The sequence below is a fragment of the Triticum aestivum genome, chromosome 7A, assembly GCF_018294505.1.
Source record: "Triticum aestivum cultivar Chinese Spring chromosome 7A, IWGSC CS RefSeq v2.1, whole genome shotgun sequence".
NCBI classification, from domain to species: Eukaryota; Viridiplantae; Streptophyta; class Magnoliopsida; order Poales; family Poaceae; genus Triticum; species Triticum aestivum.
The window spans coordinates 34,283,978-34,307,041 of NC_057812.1; the positions used below are offsets into that span (position 1 = coordinate 34,283,978).

At 47.2% G+C, this 23,064-nt stretch overlaps 1 long non-coding RNA gene across 1 annotated transcript; it reads left to right on the forward strand.

Moving 5' to 3' along the window:
• The first annotated feature begins 14,082 nt into the window (after window positions 1-14,082).
• LOC123155037 (uncharacterized) lies at window positions 14,083-17,344 on the forward strand. Its single transcript, XR_006477174.1, has 3 exons — window positions 14,083-14,587; window positions 16,336-16,815; window positions 17,102-17,344. It is a non-coding gene; the product is annotated as an uncharacterized lncRNA (long non-coding RNA).
• Window positions 17,345-23,064: the final 5,720 nt, after the last annotated feature.

Sequence of the window (23,064 nt, forward strand, 5' to 3'; positions counted from 1 at the left end):
TCATTGATGGAAGCGCACACAATGTAATGTAGAAAGATAGCTGAGTACGTATATCTAACCTTGAAGGCGAGTTGGACTGGCCGTTCATGAGGCCTTATCTCAGGACCGGATCTCGACTGGCGCGCCTTGATCTCCGGGAGAGTGCTAGGACAACGGATAAGTCATCTTCTTTCTTCTTCTTCTTTCTTCTTCTTCTTTTCTTTCATCTTCTCCCTCCTCCTCTTCCTCCCTCCTCACCTCTATTTAAAACTAAAACTAATCTAAAATAAACTAAACTAAAAATAAAAACTAAAACTAAACTAAAACTATAAATAAACAAGGGTTTTGGGTTTCCTCTTCCTCTTCTTTTCTTTCTTCTTCTCCCTCCTCCTCTTCCTCCCTTCTCCCCTCTTCTTCTTCTTCTTCTTCTTCCCATTCTATATATTTTGGAACTAAAACTAAACTAAATCTAACACTAAAACTAAACTGAATCTAACACTAAATCTAACAGCAAAAAAAGAAAACCCAGAAAAAATAACTCACCAAATCGAGCGGTGGCAATGGGGGCGGCGGTGGCGCCGGGGCGGTGAGCGGCGGCGCCGAGCCGGGAGGGAGGCGGGGGCGATGGGGCCGCGGTGGCGCTAGGGGAGACAATGGCGCTGGGTGGTGGGCAGCTGGAGGGGGCGCCGGGGTGGTGGGGGCACCGGGGTGGTTGAGCGGCGGGGTGGTGGGGCGACGAGGCGTCGGCGCGTGGGGGCGGTGGGGTGGTGGGTCGACGGGGCAAGCGGCGGCGGGTGGCGGGGGCGGCGACGGGTAGTGGGGCGGCGGCGAGCGGCGGGGGGCGGCGGCGGGCATCAGGGAGGAGAGAGGGAGAGAAACAGAGAGAAGGTGCAGGGTGGGGCTCGGTTGTTAGTTAGGAAGAATCTTTGCCGTCCACCCACCCTTTGTCAGCCGCTTTGTTTCCTCTTTGGTGTCTGCTAGCGGACGGCAAAGAGGGGGGCCGTTAAGTTTTCCTTAATTAACTCGTTTAATGGGGCCAGCTCTCTCTTTGCCGTCAGCCAGCGGACGACAAAGAACAGGCTGATGGCAAAGACCTTCTTTGCCGTCTGCCAGTTCTTTGCCGTCTGTTTTCCTTAAGCTGGCGGAAAAGACCTTCTTTGCCATCCGCCAGTGGACAACAAAGAACTGGCAGATGGCAAATAAGCTAATTCCAGTAGTGATAAACTGAATCATCAAATTTTTCACACTCTTTAAACAAAGATTCAATTTCATAAGCACCCATAAAAGCAACAAATTCTTCTATTTGTTCCACATCATAGTAATCATATATACCATTAGCATAAGAAGCCAAGGTTTTATCATCATTAAATTTGCATGAAAAGGGAAGGTGTGGAGCCTTCATCCTAGAACAACAAGTATAGTCATATCTCAAGCATAGTTCCCGAGCATACCAATGCAACATATGAATTTGATCCCATAATAGTTTCCCTTTTTTAGTCAAGCGATAATCCCGAAAGTATTCACATTGATCCAACGTGTCTCCCATAACATAATTGAATGGGGTTTTCTCAGGATTATCAAAGTAGTACATAATCTCTTTCACATAATGAGCATCGGGGGTTTTAGGAGGTTCCCCATCTCCATGAGTAGCAAGTAGACCTAATTTTTTTGGTATTTCGTGTTCCATATCCATAACTATAGATAGAGAACAACTTAGAACAGCAAATAAAAATTACTTAGTGATAAAGCAAACAAGCACACACAAGAATATTCGCCCCACGCTATGGCTCCCCGGCAACGGCCCCAGAAAAAGGTCTTGATAAACCACAAGTATAGGGGATCAATTGTAGCCTCTTTCGATAAGTAAGAGTGTCGAACCCAACGAGGAGCTAAAGGTAGAACAAATATTCCCTCAAGTTCTATCGACCACCAATACAAATCTACGCACGCTTGACCTTCGCTTTACCTAGAACAAGTATGAAACTAGAAGTACTTTGTAGGTGTTTTTGGATAGGTTTGCAAGATAATAAAGAGCAAGTAAATAAAAGCTAGAGCTGTTTAGATAGAGAAACAATAAAGTTAGTATAGCAAGTGTGGTAAAGTGGTGGTAGGAGTTGCAAAATTATCCCTAAGCAATTGACTATGTTACTAGACCGATAGGACAACGAAAATCTACTCAGACATCATAGGATGGTAACACATCATTGGATAATAACATGAAGCATAAAGCACCATGTTCAAGTAGAGCGTGCAGCAGATTGTGGGAGAGTGGACCGCTGTAGATAGATGGGGGAAGGTGATGGAGATGTTGGTGAAGATGGCGGAGGTGTTGGTGAAGATCGCGGTGATGATGATGGCCCCCGGCGGAGTTCCGGCGCCACCGGAAGTGAGGGGGAGAGGGCCCCCTCCTTATTCTTCTTCCTTGACCTTCTCCCTATATGGGAGAAGGGTTTCCCCTCTGGTCCATGGCCTCCATGGCATGGGAGGGGCGAGAGTCCCTCCGAGATTGGATTTGTCTCTCTGTCTCTCTCTGTTTCTCCATTCCCTGATTCTACCCTTTCACCGTTTCTTAAATTACCGGAGATCCGTAACTCCGATTGGGCTGAAATTTTAACACGATCTCTATCGGTATATTAGCTTTGTTGCGGCGAAAGAATGGCATCAACCGCCTTACGGGGTGGCCACGAGGGCCCAGGGCGAGCTTGCCCCTTGGGGCGCGCCCCTGCCTCGTGGCCTCCTCGGGCATCATCTCGCGTTGATTCTTCTTCCCAAAAATCACATATATTCCAAAAAAAATCTCCGTCAGTTTTTATCCCGTTTGGACTCCGTTTGATATGGATTTTCTTCGAAACAAAAAACATGCAACAAACAGGAAATGGCACTGGGCACTGGATCAATATGTTAGTCCAAAAAATAGTATAAAAAGTTGCCAAAGTACATGAAAGTTGTATAATATTGGCATGGAACAATCAAAAATTATAGATAAGACAAAGATGTATCAATGTTATGTGTTCAAATGGTTATACCTTGCCAACTTTCAACCTTTTCAAAGTTCATTTGTAGTGCTTTTCAATTTTAGGGTCATATAGTGCAAAAATATCAGTAAATGCATGAAAAATAACAAATGAAGTCAGAAAGGGTTGAAAATTGATGATGTGGCTTTGAATGGTGCATTTTGAACACACAAAAAGTCTCGAGTTCAAATTAGTTCAAATAAATCTCTTTGTAACAGATGAGTTCTCGTCCGAAACCTTCATACTTCGAAAGAGATTGTCCATTTTGTACACGAAGTGCATCCAGTTTTTGCCATAACCCTCTCAACTTTTTAGGACATGCTATGTGGGTGAAATGATGACACCATGCCAACTTTCAACCTCTTCAGAGTTAATTTTAAGTGATTTCCAATTTCAGGGTCATTTAGCTCAAATAATAAACTAATAGCAAAAAGAATGAACTAGAAAACTTTTATGAAACTCTAATAGCAAAAATAGAAAAATATGTTTTTGATAAAAACAGACATTTCAAATAACCTAACAATTACCAAATTGAATATAATGATAAAACACAGTAATATTAAATAGCAGGAAAAAGAATCACTAAAAATATATTTTTATAGTAAAGTTATTCAAAATGTAGTGATTCACACAAATTTCAAAAAAATTGAATTTAAACTCTTCGAATTGGAAAACTAATGGCACTAGCAAAAAGATTATAATTTTTATTACCTAAAAGCAAAAAGAATCACTGGAAAACTATTAAGTACTTTGCTGTAAGTAGAAACAAAATAAAAGAATTAAAGAAAAAAATAAAAACAAAAAACTAGGAAAAAATAAAAAAATGCCACCTACTGGGCCACCACAGCCTGAATATGATTAGAAAGATAACCACGGGCCAGGATTCAGGCCCGCAGCAGGCCCAGTAGGCCCACAGGCAAGGAGTGACATATTAGGACCGAAAGCCTGTAGTTGAGAGGAGCTCGAGAGGGTGGGCGCAACAGCGCTTATAAACCACTCTCGAGCTCTCTCAACTATGATCATCTATGAACAAAAAAAATATCATATTCTATATAAAAATCATCATATAAAAGAAAAAACAAGCATATATACATGAAAAAAACAAGCATATATATATATCATCATATATATGGAAAAAACAAGCATATATACATGAAAAAAAACAAGCATAGGATAGGGAGGGCGCCGGCGGACCAAGGTGAGGAGGGGCAGGGGCGCGGGGTCGGCGGCGAGGATGGCGACGGCGATGACGTCGACAGGGCAGGGGCGCGCGCTCGGGGTAGGGGGCGACGGCCACGAAGGGGGCGAGGCAGGGCGACGGCGACGACGGGACGGCCGGGGCGGCGCGCGTCGGGGTAGGACCGGGGCGGCGCGCGTCAGGGCAGGGGCGGCGAGCAGCGAGGGCGTCGGGCGAGGGCACGGGCCATGGCGAGGCGCGGGCGGTGGCGACGGTGGGCGACGGCGATGGCGGCGGGCGGCGTCGATGTCATCGGCGTCGTCGGGGGCAACTGCGAATAAGAAGTGAAAATTTCCTAAGTGTCATCTTATATAGCAAAGCCTTTAATCCCGGTTGATGGCACCAACCGGGAGTAATGCCTCCATTTACTCCCGGTTGGTGCCACCAACCGGGACCAAAGGTCTCTTTTTAGCAGCCCAAAGCGCGGGAAGCAGAGGTCTTTGGTCCCGGTTGGTGCCACCAACCGAGACTAAAGGGGGGCATTGGTCCCGGTTCGTGGCACCAACCGGGACCAATGCCCCCCTTTAGTCTCGGTTGGTGGCACCAACCGGGCCCAAAGGCCTTGTGCTGTCCCGCGTTAAAAGTTTAGTAACACCTTGCTAGCTGAGAGAGCTCGAGAGTGGTTTATAAGCGCTGCTGCACCCATCCTCTCGAGCTCCTCTGAATTGTAAGCTTTCGGGCCTAACCGTATGCTGTGTGCCTGTGGGCCTACTGGGCCTCCCGCGGGCCTGAATCTTGTCCCATGGTAGGGTTTCTAGTAGTATTCACGCCGTGGAAGCCCGGTAGGTGGCACTTTTTTTGGTGCTTTATTTATTTTATTTGGTTTCTACTTACAACAAAATACTTATTGTTGCTATTTTTATTTATTTTATTAAAGTTTATTTTTATTATTTTTCTTTTAGGTCACAAAAATTATAAACTTTCTCTTACTGCCATTAGTTTTCAAATTTGTTTTTGTTGTTTTCTTTGTTGCTTTATTTATTTTTTATTTTTTTCTACTTACAACAAGATACTTATTGTTGCTATTTTTATTTATTTTATTAAAGTTTATTTTTAATTATTTTTCTCTTAGGTCACAAAAATTATAAACTTTCTGTTAGTGCCATTATTTTTCAAATTTGTTTTTTTGTTTTGTTTGTTGCTTTATTTATTTTATTTTGTTTCTACTTACAACAAAATACTTATTGTTGCTATTTTTATTTATTTTATTAAAGTTTATTTTTAATTCTTTTTGGTTTTAGGTCAGAAAAATTATAAACTTTCTGTTAGTGCCATTAGTTTTCAAATTTGAATAGTTAAAATTTGAATTCTTTGAAATTTGTGTGAATCACAAGTTTGTGATTAACTTTACTATAAAAATAGTTTTTCCTTTTTTTGTATTGTTTTTTGCATTGTATATTTTCTTTTATTTTTTTCTTAATTTTTTAATTCTTTTTGCTTTTAGGCCAGAAAAATTATAAACTTTCTGTTAGTGCCATTAGTTTTAGAAAAATTATAAACTTTCTGTTAGTGCCATTAGTTTTAAAATTTGAATAGTTAAAATTTGAATTCTTTGAAATTTGTGTGAATCACAAGTTTGTGATTAACTTTACTAAAAACATGAGCATAGATGCGCTTATAGATAAAATTCAACCTAAATTCATAGTAAATTTCTATGAATTTCAGAGAAATTCACTCTGAATTTAGGTCAAATTTCCTGTATAAGGGCATGTATTTTCACTTTGAGAGGAGCTCAACAAGGCAGAGAGGGAAGTGCTTATAAACCGGTGTGAGCCCCCTTCGGTTGGCGAGGTGGGACTAAACTCTGACCGCAACGAGGACCAACCCTTTAGTCCCGGTTTGTGGCACAAACCGGGACTAATGGTCATGGGCCAGGGACGAGGCGCATTGGTCCAGGTTGGTGCCACGAACCGGGACCAATGTCCCCTTTAGTCCCGGTTGATGGTACCAACCGGGACCAAAGGCCTTGAGCTGCCCCGCGTCAAAAGTTTAGTACCACCTCGCTAGCTGAGAGAGCTCGAGAGTGATTTATAAGCGCTGCTGCGCCCACCCTCTCGAGCTCCTCTCAATTGTAGGCTTTCGGGCCTAACCATACACTGTGTGCCTGTGGACCTACTGGGCCACCTGCGGGCCTGAATCCTGGCCCATGGTAGGGTTTCTAGTCGTATTCATGCCGTGGGGGCCGAGTAGGTGGCACTTTTTTTTGTTTTCTTTGTTGCTTTATTTATTTTATTTTGTTTCTACTTACAATTAAATACTTATTGTTTCTATTTTTATTTATTTTATTAAAGTTTATTTTTAATTATTTTTCCTTTAGGTCACAAAAATTATAAACTTTCTGTTAGTGCCATTAGTTTTCAAATTTGAATAGTTAAAATTTGCATTATTTGATATTTGTGGGAATCAAAAGTTTGTGATTAACTTTAATATAAAAATAGTTTGTTTTGTTTTGTTTTTTGCATTATTTACTTTCTTTTATTTTTTTCTTTATTTTTTAATACTTTTTGCTTTTAGGTCAGAAAAATTATAAAGTTTCTGTTAGTGCCATTAGTTTTAGAAAAATTATAAACTTTATGTTAGTACCATTAGTTTTCAAATTTGAATAGTTAAAATTTGAATAATGGTATTAGGTCAGAAAAAGTTGAAAGTTGGCATGGTATCATAATTTCACCCACATAGCATGTGCATGTACAAAAGGGACAATGGTATCATACTCGTCTGTTACAAAGTTGGCATGCTATCATCATAATAGTTGCGGGAGAAAGTCTTCACTTTTTCTTCGCTTGTGTTATTTGCTTATTGCACCGTAATCATGGATAATCTTCATCGTTTATCAGGATGCTTGGGTCAGCCTTGACTTTGAAGGGAGGAATTTCACGAAACTTTTCATAATCTTCAAACATGTCTGTCTTGCCCTCCACACCCACGATGTCCCTTTTTCCTAAAAGAACTATGTGGCGCTTTGGCTCATCGTATGATGTATTCGCTTCCTTATCTTTTCTTTTTCTCGGTTTGGTAGACATGTCCTTCACATAGATAACCTATGCCACATCATTGGCTAGGACGAACGGTTCGTCAGTGTACCCAAGATTTTTCAGATCCACTGTTGTCATTCCGTACTGTGGGTCTACCTATACCCTGCCTCCTAACAGATTGACCCATTTGCACTTAAACAAAGGGACCTTAAAATCATGTCCGTAGTCAAGTTCCCATATGTCCACTATGTAACCATAATATGTGGCCTTTCCGCTCTCGGTTGCTGCATCAAAGCGGACACCGCTGTTTTGGTTGGTGCTCTTTTGATCTTGGGTGATCGTGTAAAATGTATTCCCATTTATCTCGTATCCTTTATAAGTCAATACAGTCAACGATGGTCCCCTGGACAACAAGTACAACTCATCACAAACAGTGTTGTCACCTCTGAGACGTGTTTCCAACCAACTGCTGAAAGTCCTGATGTGTTCACATGTAATCCAGTCATCGCACTGCTCTGGGTGTTTGGAGCGCAAATTGTTCTTGTGTTCATCGACATAGGGGTCACCAAGGTAGAGTTCTGTAGAACTGTGTAGTGTGCTTGAGACCAAGAATATCCGTCCCTGCATATTATTGAGTCCCCTCCCAGCGTGCCTTTTCCAGTCAGTCTCCCCTCATACCGCGATTTAGGGAGACCAATCTTCTTAAGGCCAGGAATGAAGTCAACACAAAACCCAATGACATCCTCTATTTGATGGCCCATGGAGATGCTTCCTTCTGGCCTAGCGCGGTTACAGACATATTTCTTTAGAACTCCCATGAACCTCTCAAAGGGGAACATATTGTGTAGAAATACGGGCCCCAGAATGACAATCTCGTCGACTAGATGAACTAGGACGTGCGTCATGATATTGAAGAAGGATGGTGGGAACACCAGCTCGAAACTGACAAGACATTGCGCCACATCACTCCTTAGCCTTGGTACGATTTCTGGATCATTCGCCTTCTGAGAGATTGCATTGAGGAATGCACATAGCTTCACAATGGCTAATCAGACGTTTTCCGGTAGAAGCCCCCCTCAATGCAACCGGAAGCAGTTGCGTCATAATCACGTGGCAGTCATGAGACTTTAGGTTCTGGAACTTTTTCTCTGGCATATTTATTATTCCCTTTATATTCAACGAGAAGCCAGTCGTGACCTTCATACTGAGCAGGCATTCAAAGAATATTTCTTTCTCTTCTTTCGTAAGAGCGTAGCTGGCATGACCTTCATACTGCTTCGGAGGCATGCCGTCTTTTTCGTGCAAATGTTGCAGGTCCTCCCGTGCCTCAGGTGTATCTTTTGTCTTCACATACATGCCCAAGAAGCCTAGCAGGTTCACGGAAAGGTTCTTCGTCACGTGCATCACGTCGATTGAAGAGTGGACCTCTAGGTCTTCCCAGTAGGGTAGGTCCCAAATATATATTTCTTCTTCCACATGGGTGCGTGTCCCTCAGCATCATTCGGAACAGCTAGTCCGCCAGGACCCTTTTCAAAGATTACGTGTAAATCATTGACCATACCAAGTACGTGATCACCGGTACGCATGGCGGGCTTCTTCCGGTGATCTGCCTCGCCTTTGAAATGCTTGCCTTTCTTTCTTTCGACATTGATGGTTGGTCGGAAGAAATCGACGATGGCCCAGGTACACATTCTTCCTACATTTGTCCAGGTATATACTTTCAGTTTCATCTAAATAGTGCGTGCATGCGTGGTATCCCTTGTTTGTCTGTCCTGAAAGGTTACTGAGAGAGGGCCAATCGTTGATGGTTACAAACAGCAACGCGTGCAGGTTAAATTCCTCCTGTTTGTGCTCATCCCACGTACGTACACCGTTTCCATTCCACAGCTGTAAAAGTTCTTCACCTAATGGCCTTAAGAATACATCAATGTCATTGCCGGGTTGCTTAGGGCCTTGGATGAGAATTGGCATCATAATGAACTTCCGCATCATGCACATCCAAGGAGGAAGGTTATACATACATAGAGTCACGGGCCAGGTGCTGTGATTGCTGCTCTACTCCCCGAAAGGATTAATGCCATATGCGCTTAAACCAAACCATACGTTCCTTAGGTCACTTGCAAACTCGGGCCAGTACTTTCTCTCGATTTTTCTCCACTGCGACCCATCAACGGGTGCTCTCAACTTCCCGTCTTTCTTACGGTCCTCACTGTGCCATCGCATCAACTTGGCATGCTCTTCGTTTCTGAATAGACGTTTTAACCGTGGTATTATAGGAGCATACCACATCACCTTCGCAGGAACCCTCTTCCTGGAGGGCTCGCCATCAACATCACCAGGGTCATCTCGTCTGATCTTATACCACAATGCACCGCATATCGGGCATGCGTTCAGATCCTTGTACGCACCGCGGTAGAGGATGCGGTCATTAGGGCATGCATGTATCTTCTGCACCTCCAATCCTAGAGGGTATACGACCTTCTTTGTTGCGTATGTACTGTCGGGCAATTCGTTATCCTTTGGAAGCTTCTTCTTCAACATTTTTAGTAGCTTCTCAAATCCTTTGGGGTACAACCCTTTTTGTGATCCTCTAACATGTGATCGAACTTCAGCTTATCCTTTTGACTTTCGCATTGCGTCCTTGCATCGACAATGACCCGGCAGAGATCATCATCATAGGGCACATCGTCTGGTTCCTCATGATCTTCAGCAGCTTCCCCCATTGCAGCATCATTGGGCACATCGTCTGGTTCCTCTTGATCTTCAGCAGCTTCCCCCGTTGCAGCATCACCGTATTCAGGGGGCACATAGTTGTCATCGTCCTCTTCTTCTTCGCTGTCTTCCACCATAACCCCTATTTCTCCGTGCCTCATCCAAAAATTATAGTGTGGCATGAAACCATTGTAAAGCAGGTGGGTGTAAAGGATTTTCCGGTCAGCGTAAGACTTCGTGTTCCCACATTTACGGCATGGACAACAAACAAAAACAATTCTGCTTGTTTGCCTCAGCCACTTCGAGAAAATCATGCATGCCCTTAATGTACTCGGAGGTGTGTCTGTCACCGTACATCCATTGCCGGTTCATCGCGTGCATTATATATAATTAAGTGTGTCAAAAACCATTACAGAACATCATGAATAGATACTTAAGTGACCAAATTAATAGAAGTTCATCATCACATTAAAACCAAAGTACATACATAGTTCTCATCTAACAACATATAGCTCTCCAGAGCATCTAATTAATTAAACCATACATTGAAACTATGTAAAACATTTCAATGCGAAAACAAATGCGATCATAATCGCAACCAAGGTAACAATTGATCCAACGGCATAATGATACCAAGCCTCGGTATGAATGGCATATTTTCTAATCTTTCTCATCTTCAACCGCATTGCATCCATCTTAATCTTGTGATCATCGACGACATCCGCAACATGCAACTCCAATATCATCTTCTCCTCCTCGATTTTTTTATTTTTTCCTTCAAGTAATTGTTTTCTTCTTCAACTAAATTTAACCTCTCGACAATATGGTCGGTTGGAATTTCTGGTTCAACTACCTCCTACATAAATAAAATCTATGTCACGTTGGTCGGCATAATTGTCATAAACAATAAATGAACCAAATAGTTATAAAAAGATAATATATACCACATCCGAATCATAGCCAGGACGAGGACCGACGGGGGCGGATACCAAAACCATCGCACTATATATATAACAAGCAATAATAAAAGTAAGAAAATTAGACAAGTATCTATCTAAAGTAAGAATTTTTTTCTTTCAGAAAGAAGATAAGAACAAGAGGCTCACCACGGTGGTGCCGGTGATGAGATCGGCATGGGCGATCGACGGCGGTGAAGACGGGAATGGGACATGACGGGCTGGTAAACCAAGACAAATCTCGAGGTAAATGGAGCTTTGAGGTCGAGCTTTGAGAGGAGAAAGCTTAAATAGTGTGGCTCGGGCATTTCATCGAACACCTCATGTGCATAGGAGGTGAGCTAGAGCACCACAAAGCCCTCCCCTCACCGGCCAGAGAAAAACAGAGCACTATGGAGTGCTCTGCTCGCGGGCGAGGGGTATATATAGGCACCTCATTGGTACCGGTTCATGACATGAACCGGGACTAAAGGGAAGCCTTTGGTCCCAGTTCAAGCCACCAACCGGGACCAATGGTGGTGGGCCAGGAGCGAGGACCATTGGTCCCGGTTCGTCCCACCAACCGGGACCAAAGGGGCCAGACGAACCGGGACCAAAGCCCCCACGGGGCCCGGCAGGCCCCTGGCCTCACGAACCGGGACCAATGCCCCCATGGGTCCCGGTTCTGAACTGAACCGGGACTAATGGGCTGACCCGGACTGAACCAAAGCCCTCTTTTCTACTAGTGCTACTACTATTTGAACCCTCGCTACTACTAATGAAATAGTAGTAGCGTGTCCAGAATACCAGGTGCTACTAGAATCCTAAATACTAGTAGCGTACAGTTTTTTCCCACGCTACTGAAGGAAATATGCCCTAGAGGCAATAATAAAGTTATTATTTATTTCCTTATATCATGATAAATGTTTATTATTCATGCTAGAATTGTATTAACCGGAAACATAATACATGTGTGAATACATAGACAAACAGAGTGTCACTAGTATGCCTCTACTTGACTAGCTCGTTAATCGAAGATGGTTATGTTTCCTAGCCATAGACATGAGTTGTCATTTGATTAACGGCATCACATCATTAGGAGAATGATGTGATTGACTTGACCCATTCCATTAGCTTAGCACTTGATCGTTTAGTTTGTTGCTATTGCTTTCTTCATAACATATACATGTTCCTATGACTATGAGATTATGCAACTCCCGTTTACCGGAGGAACACTTTGTGTGCTACCAAACGTCACAACGTAACTGGGTGATTATAAAGGTGCTCTACAGGTGTCTCCGAAGGTACTTGTTGGGTTGGCGTATTTCGAGATTAGGATTTGTCACTCCGATTGTCGGAGAGGTATCTCTGGGCCCTCTCGGTAATGCACATCACTTAAGCCTTGCAAGTAGGGCTGGACCAAAAGCTCGTAGCTCGTGAGCTTAATGAGCGCTCGATAGTTCAGCTCGTTAAGCTCATAGCTCACTTCTTAATGAACAGAGCCAATCATTGATTATAGCTCGTTAAGCTTAACGAGCTTAACGAGTGAGATAACGAGTTTCACGAGTAGCTCGTTAAGCTCGTTAGCAACAACACAACACATATTTTTATCTTATGTGACAAACTTTTTGTAGCATCTCAGCCCATCTATTTCATCTAATCGACATATGAGGCAACAAACTACTTCATTTCTTTTTGTAGTCACCATATTTCGTCTAGAAAACCATACCTACACATTCATCATGTATATCATAACATATTATAATCTGTTAACGAGCGCTCGCGAGCGCTCACGAGCTTAACGAGCTTCAAACGAGCCGAGCCGAGCAGGGTTTTCTGCTCGTTAATCTTAACGAGCTTAACGAGCCGAGCCTTAACGAGCACGAGCTTAACGACCCGAGCTGCTCATTAGTCCACCCCTACTTGCAAGCATTGCAACTAATAAGTTAGTTGCGGGATGATGTATTACGGAACGAGTAAAGAGACTTGCCTGTAATGATATTTAACTACGTATAGAGATACCGACCATCGAATCTCAGGCAAGTAAGATATCGATGACAAAGGGAACAACGTATGTTGTTATGTGGTCCGGCCGATAAAGATCTTCGTATAATATGTGGGAGCCAATATGAGCATCCAAGTTCCGCTATTGGTTATTGACCGGAGACATGTCTCGGTCATGTCTACATAGTTCTCGAACCCGTAGGGTCCGCACGCTTAAAGTTTCGGTGACGATTGTGTTATGAGTTTATGTGATTTGATGTACCGAAGGTAGTTCGGAGTCCCGGATAAGATCGGGGACACGAAGAGGAGTCTCGAAATGGTCGATACGTAAAGATCGATATATTGGACGACTATATTCGGATATCGGAAAGGTTCCGAGTGATTCGGGTATTTTCGGGGGTACCGGGGAGTTACGGGAATACGACGAAGAAGTAATGGGCCTCATGGGCCAAGTGGTGCAAGAGAGGAGGCAGGGAGCGCGGCCCCCCTAGCCCAAACCGAATTGGACTAGGGGGGCGGCCCCCTTTCCTCCTTTTCCTCCTTCTCCTTCCTTCTCCTTCTCCTCCTTCCTTTCCTCATCCTAGTAGGAGTAGGAAAGGGTAGTCCTACTCCTACTAGGAGGAGGACTCCTCCTCCTGGCGCGCCCATAGAGGGCCAGCCGGCCTCCGCCCTTGCTCCTTTATATACAGGGGCAGGGGGGCACCTCTAGACACATAAGTTGATCAGTTGATCTATCCCAGCCGTGTGCGGTGCCCCCCTTCATCATATTCCACCTCGGTCATATCGTAGCGGTTCTTAGGCAAAGCCCTGCGTCGGTAGCAACATCATCACTGTCACCACGCCGTCGTGCTGACGGAACTCTCCCGTGAAGCTCTGCTGGATCGGAGTTCGCGGGAAGTCATTGAGCTGAACGTGTGCTGAACTCTGAGGTGCCGTGTGTTCGGTACTTGGATCGGTCAGATCGTGAAGACGTTCGACTACATCAACCGCGTTGTGCTAACGCTTACGCTTTTGGTCTACGAGGGTATATGGACTACACTCTCCCCTCTCGTTGCTATGCATCACCATGATCTTGCGTGTGCGTAGGAAAATTTTGAAATTACTATGTTCCCCAACAGCTACTACTCCCTTCGCTCCGAAATAATTGTCGCTGGGCAATCCAAGTACAAATTCTGCAACGCTATGAAATTTTCCCAGTTTCCAAATTTAGCGTTCCACCTGATCCACTCGCTTGCTCGCTGAATCCCCTTCCCTCGTCGCCTCTCCCTCTCCTCTACGTCGCCGGCTTCTCCTCTCCGTGGCTGGCCACTCCCTTTCCTCGTGGCCGGCCACTCCCTCTCCTCGTCCCTGCCTTCCCCCTCTCCTTGTCGCCGGCATCTTCCACCGCCTCTTTCTCCCCACCACCCACCTTCACTCACACCCGGTAGGTAAAGAAAATTGATTCTTTTTGCATCGGCGACGAGCTTCTCTGCGATGGAGGTGTGGATGTGTAGCGGCGTCAGAGCTGGATATGGGCTAGGGGGCGTGGATGTGGAGTGCCTCCCGAGCGGACCTAGAGCGGCGGTGGAGCAGCGGAGCGGCGGATCTGACGAGTCGGAGCAGCTGAGCGGCGCCGGACCAGCGCCTGAGCGGACCTAGAGTGGTGGCGGAGCAGCGGAGCGGCTGGTCTGACGAGTCGGAGCAGCGGAGCGGCGCCGGAGCCTCCGCGTCATCGTACAGACCATCGACTAGGTACGCACACTGCAGAGGCAGAGCTACTCATACTGTAGATTCTTCTTACTCATCACAAGAAAACACTCCCGGGACCTCCTTTCGGTATTTGCATCTCAGAGTTCAGACAAGAAAACCGTTCAGAAATTGCAATTCATTCAGTGAGCGGGGGCATAATTCAAACACACAGCCAACACTGAAGGTCCTCCTCTTTTCACTTCACCAATTTAAATAAATTCAGTTACCAGCTCCATCCAGTCCATCCACCAGTGGAAAAAAGGGTGATCCACCATTCACCAGACTTGTTGGAAGCAATGTTCCTCTTCCTGATTTTCTTCTTTAAAATCTGCGGCTTCATCGATTGGCAAAGAAGCACGGAAAAAAACTTTTAACATTAATTATCTCTTCTGGTGGTTATAGTACTGCTGGAGTATTACGCTTCTTTATGAAATGATATCGACTTTGGGGTTGCACCTGGGACTGGGAGTTGAGGTAAGAAAACCAAACAGCAACTGCGCAACTTGTCCCTGATAGGCAAAGGAGCGTAAAATGGAGTACAATACTTGCAGTAGTTTTTCAGTGCTGTTTTGGTGTAGTGGTTGCAAGATTTAGAATAGCAAACAGATTCAGTATTTGGAGTAGCTGAATAATGAGATTTGGAGTTTTTGATTTGCAGTACATTTAAGCTGTATTTAGATCAGCTGAATAATCAGATTTTCAGTATTGTTTCTGATTTTCTGCAACCTAAGCTGGAGTACATTTAAGTCATTTGCTAGCACTTCTTGCAGCAGTAGCATGCGAGTATTTTTGCACATATTTGTATCATTTGCAAATATTTGTATCAGCAATATAAACATGTTATCCTAATTTTTTCATCCACTATCTTTGTTTTCTGTTGGCAAGTATTGATAATTCTTGCTGTCATTTCCCTTTTTATGACAAGTATTGATATATTGGTTGATTATTGTCAGCAAGTTACAGACTTCTTTGAAGTGTCAGTGCACAAGTGTATATAAACAGACTATGCCTTGATACAGTTCTTTAGCTTCTTTTCAGTTAAGGCTATGAGTACTCTTCTACTGGAGTTTCAGTTAAAGCTTAATTTTAAAGTTTATTATGAGGAGAAGTACTCATAAACATTTAGCTGGAGTATTTATCTGGAGTACTCCTTGTTCAATGTAACCTTGCATTTATCCGGAGTACTCGTTTGTGCTGTAAGTGTGTACTCATTTGTAGCCAACTTTGTAAGAAGATGTTCAGAGACCCATGTAGAATGATGTTCATATTACTCCTATAGAGACGGATGTAGACATGAAGTAGTAATAGAGACCCATGTACTCCTTGTATTCATGTGTACAGTAAGAAGCAGATAGTGCGCCTTGCCAGCTGCTCTTTTCTTTGCTTTACCTCAGGATAACACACTAAGATTTTCACATTGTGAATAATACAACAGCCATTGTGAAATTAGAAGCAAATTTTCATTTCTTGGCTATGACTGTAAATTGAAAGTGCCATTGCTAACTAACCAAAGCCAGCCATGTTTAAAGAATAAATGTAGGCTTAACACACAACCAAAGCAAGCCATGTTTAATTAGCCATATTTGGATGCCAGATGTAAAATGTGGCATGCAGGCTGCACACTGGACCTGTTATAGCACATACACTTGCCTCCTTTATTTGTCTCCTTTATTTCATTTAACTCTTGAATTTCAAATTCTAGTAATTCCTCAAATTCTACTGTAATGTTTGACTGAATCAATCTTGTGCAGTTAGTTTCTGTAATTTGAGGCGAGGAGTACCTGCCTGGAGTTTTGTGTGTGGCGAGGACCAGGCGGGGGTGCAACGAGGATCAGGCTGGGCAGCGGGGCGAGGACCAAGCTGGGGCGGCGGCGACCAGACTGGGGCGCAGGAGGAAGTTGGGCCTGCTGCTGGCGACGGGGACGAGCAGCTGGAGGGGCCTGCTGCTGGCGACAGGGGAGCCCGGCGGAGGGTGGAGGGGGAGGAGGGGCCTGTTGCTGGAGGGCCGAGGAGGAGGAAGGGCCTGCTGCTGGCGACGGGGACGAGCAGCTGGACGACAGGGAGGAGCCTGGTGGAGGCTCCTGCTGGTGGAGGGCGAAGGAGGAGGGGCCTGCTGCTGGCCTGGACGAGTAGCTGGAGGAGGTGGAGGGTGGAGGAAGAGGAGGCAAGCGCTGGCCTGGAGGAAGACAACGAGGAAGACGACGATCTGTTTTCAAATTACGGGTAGTTTGGTATGTTCCCTCGTTTTCACCTGGTTGGAGTATTCCCCCAGCGACAATTATTTCGGAACCGAGAGAGTAGTAACTAATTAGGGATTAAAAAATAAAAACATAAAATGCTGCAGTACAGAAAATAGTCTAGGAAAGCAACTCAAATCCAACACTCAGATAGGATTTTGGAGCGTATTGTGAAGAGCATTAATTGCAACTCAAATCATCAATGGTAACAACACTTAGAGGACACCTGACAAGGCTACAAATATATTGGCACAATGTGACAGTTGTCCTCGTGATACAGAAAATCTACCAAGGCGTCAAGGTCCTTCACCTCAGCAACCTCGAAACAGTGGCGTCGAGGTCCTCCACCTCGACGACCTCTGAATGGTGGCGTCAATGCCCTCCACCTCGGCGACCTCCGGTGTCGCAATCACCTGGACAATCATCTGTGTGACACGGTCACCGGGCTTCATGGCGAAGTCTGTCTCCGAGTGGTTGAAGAGCACAATGCCCACCGGGTCCCGGTAGTCCGCGTCGATCACCCCTGCGCACACGACGGGGAAGTGAAAACGTGTTAGTTCGTGTCCTTGTGCAGACCCAGTGGGGTATTTTCTTTATTTATCAGTCTCTTTTAATCTATTATGAATATTCGGAACAGAAAGACACCTACTAAATGCATACCCTAGCTATACGTGTCCATCACTACCAGAAATTATCTAGTTGCCGACGGCCTCATCTATGCCGACGGCGCCCGTTGGCATAATGGACATATGCCGACGGCCAAGGGCAGGCCGTAGGCGTAGAATAGCCGTCGGCATATGTGTATCTATGCCGACGGGGGCCGTCGGCATATTACGGCCGTCGGTACAGCTCGCTATATGCCTACGGGGACCGTCGGCATAGAAGAGGCCGTCGGCATAGAAAGGGCCCACCTACCCGATTAGCGGCGACAGTTTGACAGCGTCAAAACTACGCCGACGGGGGATAACGGCGGCCCTCGGCATAACTATGCCGACGGCTAGGCCGTCGGCATAGAATCGCTAACATCACCGATCCGCGCCGTCGACACGTCATCGATCCGAGGGAGTGAGGGCCTGTGGTGTGGCAGAGTTATGCCGACGGCATAGCCGTCGGCATAGTCCTAGCCCATGCTATCTGCCACGTCATCAATCCGCGTGCAATGCCATGTCATCGATCCGTGGGATCGTAGCTCCATGTGCGCAGCTATGCCGACGGCCTTGCCGTCGGCATACCTTTATTTTTTTTATTTTTAGTTTATATATTTATTATTTTGTATTTTTTTCACAACATAAATGTGCCTTATCTAAACAAAAAACATGCCCCGATGGTATATCGATTGCCCCCCTCACGGACGTCATTGCCGCCGTGTCACGGAGGGGGGAAACGGTCGACATGGAGGGAATCTGGTTAGAGGGGGGATTCGGGGTGGCCTTCGGGGTGTAGCTATGCTACCGAAACATCGCATGGGTCCCGATGCATGTGTGAAAGTGTTCTGGCATGCGTAGACGCCCGTCTCGGGGCTCCATGGTGTGGCCCCCTCCACGGAAGGCAGAGCCACCGTCACTTGGAGGGGGGAAGGTGCGGGTGCGGTGGAACCGGAGGGAATCTAGTGTTGGGTTGGGTCCAAACCGTGTTCGGGGATGTTGCTATGGGCTGACCTATCGCAACCAGGTGGAAGAGTCCATCGGTCAAAGCCCGCCCGACGAAAGTCAAAGGGCTAGATCTACTCGTCGACTAGGATTCGGGGTGGCCTTCGGGGTGTAGCTATGCCACCGAAACATCACACGGGTCCTGATGCATGTGTGAAAGTGTTCTGGCATGCGTAGACGCCCGTCTTGGGGCTCCATGGTGTGGCCCCCTCCACGGAAGGCAGAGCCGCCGTCACTTGGAGGGGGGAAGGTGCGGGTGCGGTGGAACCGGAGGGAATCTAGTGTTGGGTTGGGTCCAAACCGTGTTCGGGGATGTTGCTATGGGCTGACCTATCGCAACCAGGTGGAAGAGTCCACCGGTCAAAGCCCATCCGGCAAAAGTCAAAGGGCTAGATCTACTGGTCAACTGGGATTCGGGATGGCCTTCGGGGTGTAGCTATGCCACCGAAACATCGCATGGGTCGCGATGCATGTGTGAAAGTGTTCTGGCATGTGTAGACGCTCGTCTTGGGGCTCCGTGGTGTGGCCCCCCTCCACGGAAGGCAGAGCAGCCGTCACTTAGAGGGGGGATGGTGCGGGTGCGGTGGAACCGGAGGGAATCTAGTGTTGGGTTGGGTCCAGACCGTGTTCGGGGATGTTCCTACGGGCTGACTTATCGCAACCAGGTGGAAGAGTCCACCGGTCAAAGTCCGTCCGGCGAAAGTCAAAGGGCTAGATCTACTGGTCAACTCGGATTCGGGGTGGCCTTCGGGGTGTAGCTATGCCACCGAAACATCGCACGGGTCCCGATGCATGTGTGAAAGTGTTCTGGCATGCGTAGACGCCTGTCTTGGGGCTCCGTGGTGTGCCCCCCCCCTCCACGGAAGGCAGAGCAGCCGTCACATAGAGGGGGGGATGGTGCGGGTGCGGTGGAACCGGAGGGAATCTAGTGTTGGGTTGGGTCCAGACCGTGTTCGGGGATGTTTCTATGGGCTGACCTATCGCAACCAGGTGGAAGAGTCCACCGGTTAAAGCCCGTCTAGCGAAAGTCAAAGGGCTAGATCTACTGGTCAACTGGGATTCGGGGTGGCCTTCAGGGTGTTGCTATGCCACCGAAACATCGCATGGGTCCCGATGCATGTGTGAAAGTGTTCTGGCATGCGTAGACGCCCGTCTTGGGGCTCCATGGTGTGGCCCCCCACCACGGAAGGTAGAGCAGCCGTCACTTAGAGGGGGGATGGTGCGGGTGCGGTGGAACCGGAGGCGATTACACGGTAGTAGACGTTCTGCGGTAACGATGCGGCGTCAATATTACTAAATACTCGGAGCGCGATAAAATCATGACTTTTTTTGCACGACGTGGGCACATGTGCTATAGGAACGATGGTATTTTTTCATATTTTTTGGTGATGGAGAAGTATCCGAAAAATTCCCTCTACGCGGATTGCCCTTCCCGCGTCTACGACTATGGCCGGCGGCCTCCGGGGGCTAGCATGCCGCCAAATCTTGCACCGGCGGCCTCTCACAAGTCTGGAAGTGTTGTGGCGGTTGCAAACGCCCGGCACGCGTGTCCGGGGTGAGCCCCCCTCACTGACGGCGCTGCCACCGGCACCTGAATGGGGGAAACGGACGCGTGGGGTCTACACGGAGGGGATCTTGCTGTGGGTCTGGCCCGAATGTTGCTCCAAAGTGTTCCTATGGGCTGACCTAACACAACCGGGTGGGGAGGTCCACTGGTCAAAGCCCGTCCGTGCAAAGTCAAAGGGGTAGATCCCGTGGTCAAACACTACAGGGTTAGGCGGGACGGGGGAACTGGGGGTAGCAATGCCACCGGAGCGTCGCACCGGGCCCTCATACATGCGGGGTGGTGTGGTGGCATGTCCGAAGAGGTGGGACGCGTCTCCGGGGCGTGGCCCCCCTCACGGACGGCGATGACACGGTAGTAGACGTTCTTCGGTAACGATACGGCGTCAATATTACTAAATACTCGGAGCGCGATAAAATCATGACTTTTTTCCACGACATGGGCACATGTGCTATAGGAACGATAGTATTTTTTTCATATTTTTTGGTGATGGAGAAGTATCCGAAAAATTCCCTCTACGCGGATTGCCCTTCGCGCGTCTACGGCTGTGGCCGGCGGCCTCCGGGGGCTAGCATGCCGCCAAATCTTGCGCCAGCGGCCTCTCACAAGTCTGGAAGTGCTGTGGCGGTTGCAAACACCCGGCACGCGTGTCCGGGGTGTGCCCCCCTCACGGACGGCGCTGCCGCCGGCACCTGGAGGGGGGAAACGGACGCGTGGGGTCTACACGGAGGGGATCTTGCTGTGGGTCTGGCCCGGATGTTGCTCCAAAGTGTTCCTATGGGCTGACCTAACACAACCGGGTGGGGAGGTCCACTGGTCAAAGCCCGTCCGTGCAAAGTCAAAGGGGTAGATCCCGTGGTCAAACGCTACAGGCTTAGGCGGGACGGGGGCACTGGGGGGTAGCAATGCCACCGGAGCGTCGCACCGGGCCCTCATACATGCGGGGTGGTGTGGTGGCATGTCCGAAGAGGCGGGACGCGTCTCCGGGGCGTGGCCCCCCTCACGGACCGCGATGACACGGTAGTAGATGTTCTGCGGTAATGATGCAGCGTCAATATTACTAAATACTCGGAGCGCGATAAAATCATGACTTTTTTGCACGACGTGGGCACATGTGCTATAGGAACGATGGTATTTTTTCATAATTTTTGGTGATGGAGAAGTATCCGAAAAATTCCCTCTATGCGGATTGCCCTTCGCGCGTCTACGGCTGTGGACGGTGGCCTCCGGGGGCTAGCATGCCGCCAAATCTTGCGCCGGCGGCCTCTCACAAGTCTGGAAGTGTTGTGGCGGTTGCAAACGCCCGGCACGCGTGTCCGGGGTGTGCCCCCCTCACAGACGGTGCTGCCGCCGGCACCTGGAGGGGGGAAACGGACGCGTGGGGTCTACACGGAGGGGATCTTGCTGTGGGTCTGGCCCGGATGTTGCTCCAAAGTGTTCCTATGGGCTGACCTAACACAACCGGGTGGGGAGGTCCACTGGTCAAAGCCCGTCCGTGCAAAGTCAAAGGGCTAGATCACGTGGTCAAACGCTACAGGGTTAGGCGGGACGGGGGCACTGGGGGGTAGCAATGCCACCGGAGCGTCGCACCGGGCCCTCATACATGTGGGGTGGTGTGGTGGCATGTCCGAAGAGGCGGGACGCGTCTCCGGGGCGTGCCCCCCCCTCATGGACAGCGATGACACGGTAGTAGACGTTCTGCGGTAACGATGCGGCGTCAATATTACTAAATACTCGGAGCGCGATAAAATCATGATTTTTTTCACGACGTGGGCACATGTGCTATAGGAACGCTGGTATTTTTTCATAATTTTTGGTGATGGAGAAGTATCCGAAAAATTCCCTCTACGCGGATTGTGTTGGAAATATGCCCTAGAGGCAATAATAAAAGCATTATTATTATATTTCCTTGTTCATGATAATTGTCTTTATTCATGCTATAATTGTGTTATCCGGAAATCGTAATACATGTGTGAATAACAGACACCATCATGTCCCTAGTAAGCCTCTAGTTGACTAGCTCGTTGATCAACAGATAGTCATGGTTTCCTGACTATGGACATTGGATGTCATTGATAACGAGATCACATCATTAGGAGAATGATGTGATGGACAAGACCCAATCCTAAACATAGCATAAGATCGTGTAGTTCGTTTGCTAGAGTTTTTCCCATGTCAAGTATCCTTTCCTTAGACCATGAGATCGTGTAACTCCCGGATACCGTAAGAGTGCTTTGGGTGTACCAAACGTCACAACGTAACTGGGTGACTATAAAGGTAGACTGCGGGTATCTCCGAAAGTGTCTGTTGGGTTGACACGGATCAAGACTGGGATTTGTCACTCCATATGACGGAGAGGTATCACTGGGCCCACTCGGTAATGCATCATCATAATGAGCTCAAAGTGACCAAGTGTCTGGTCACGGGATCATGCATTACAGTACGAGTAAAGTGACTTGCCGGTAACGAGATTGAACGAGGTATTGAGATACCGACGATCGAATCTCGGGCAAGTAACATACCAATTGACAAAGGGAATTGTATACGGGGTTGCTTGAATCCTCGACATCGTGGTTCATCCGATGAGATCATCGTGGAGTATGTGGGAGCCAACAGGGGTATCCAGATCCCACTGTTGGTTATTGACCGGAGAGTCGTCTCGGTCATGTCTACATATCTCCCGAACCCGTAGGGTCTACACACTTAAGGTTCGGTGACGCTAGGGTTGTAGGGATATGTATATGCAGTAACCCAAATATTGTTCGGAGTCCCGGATGAGATCCCGGACGTCACGAGGAGTTCCGGAATGGTCCGGAGGTAAAGAATTATATATAGGAAGTGCTATTTCGGCCATTGGGACAAGTTTCGGGGTTATCGGTATTGTACCAGGACCACCGGAAGGGTCCCAGGGGCCCACCGGGTGGGGCCACCTACCCCGGGGGGCACATGGGCTGTAGGGGGTGCGCCTTGGATTAAATGGGCCAAGGGCACCAGCCCCAATAGGCCCATGCGCCTAGGATTCCAAAGGGG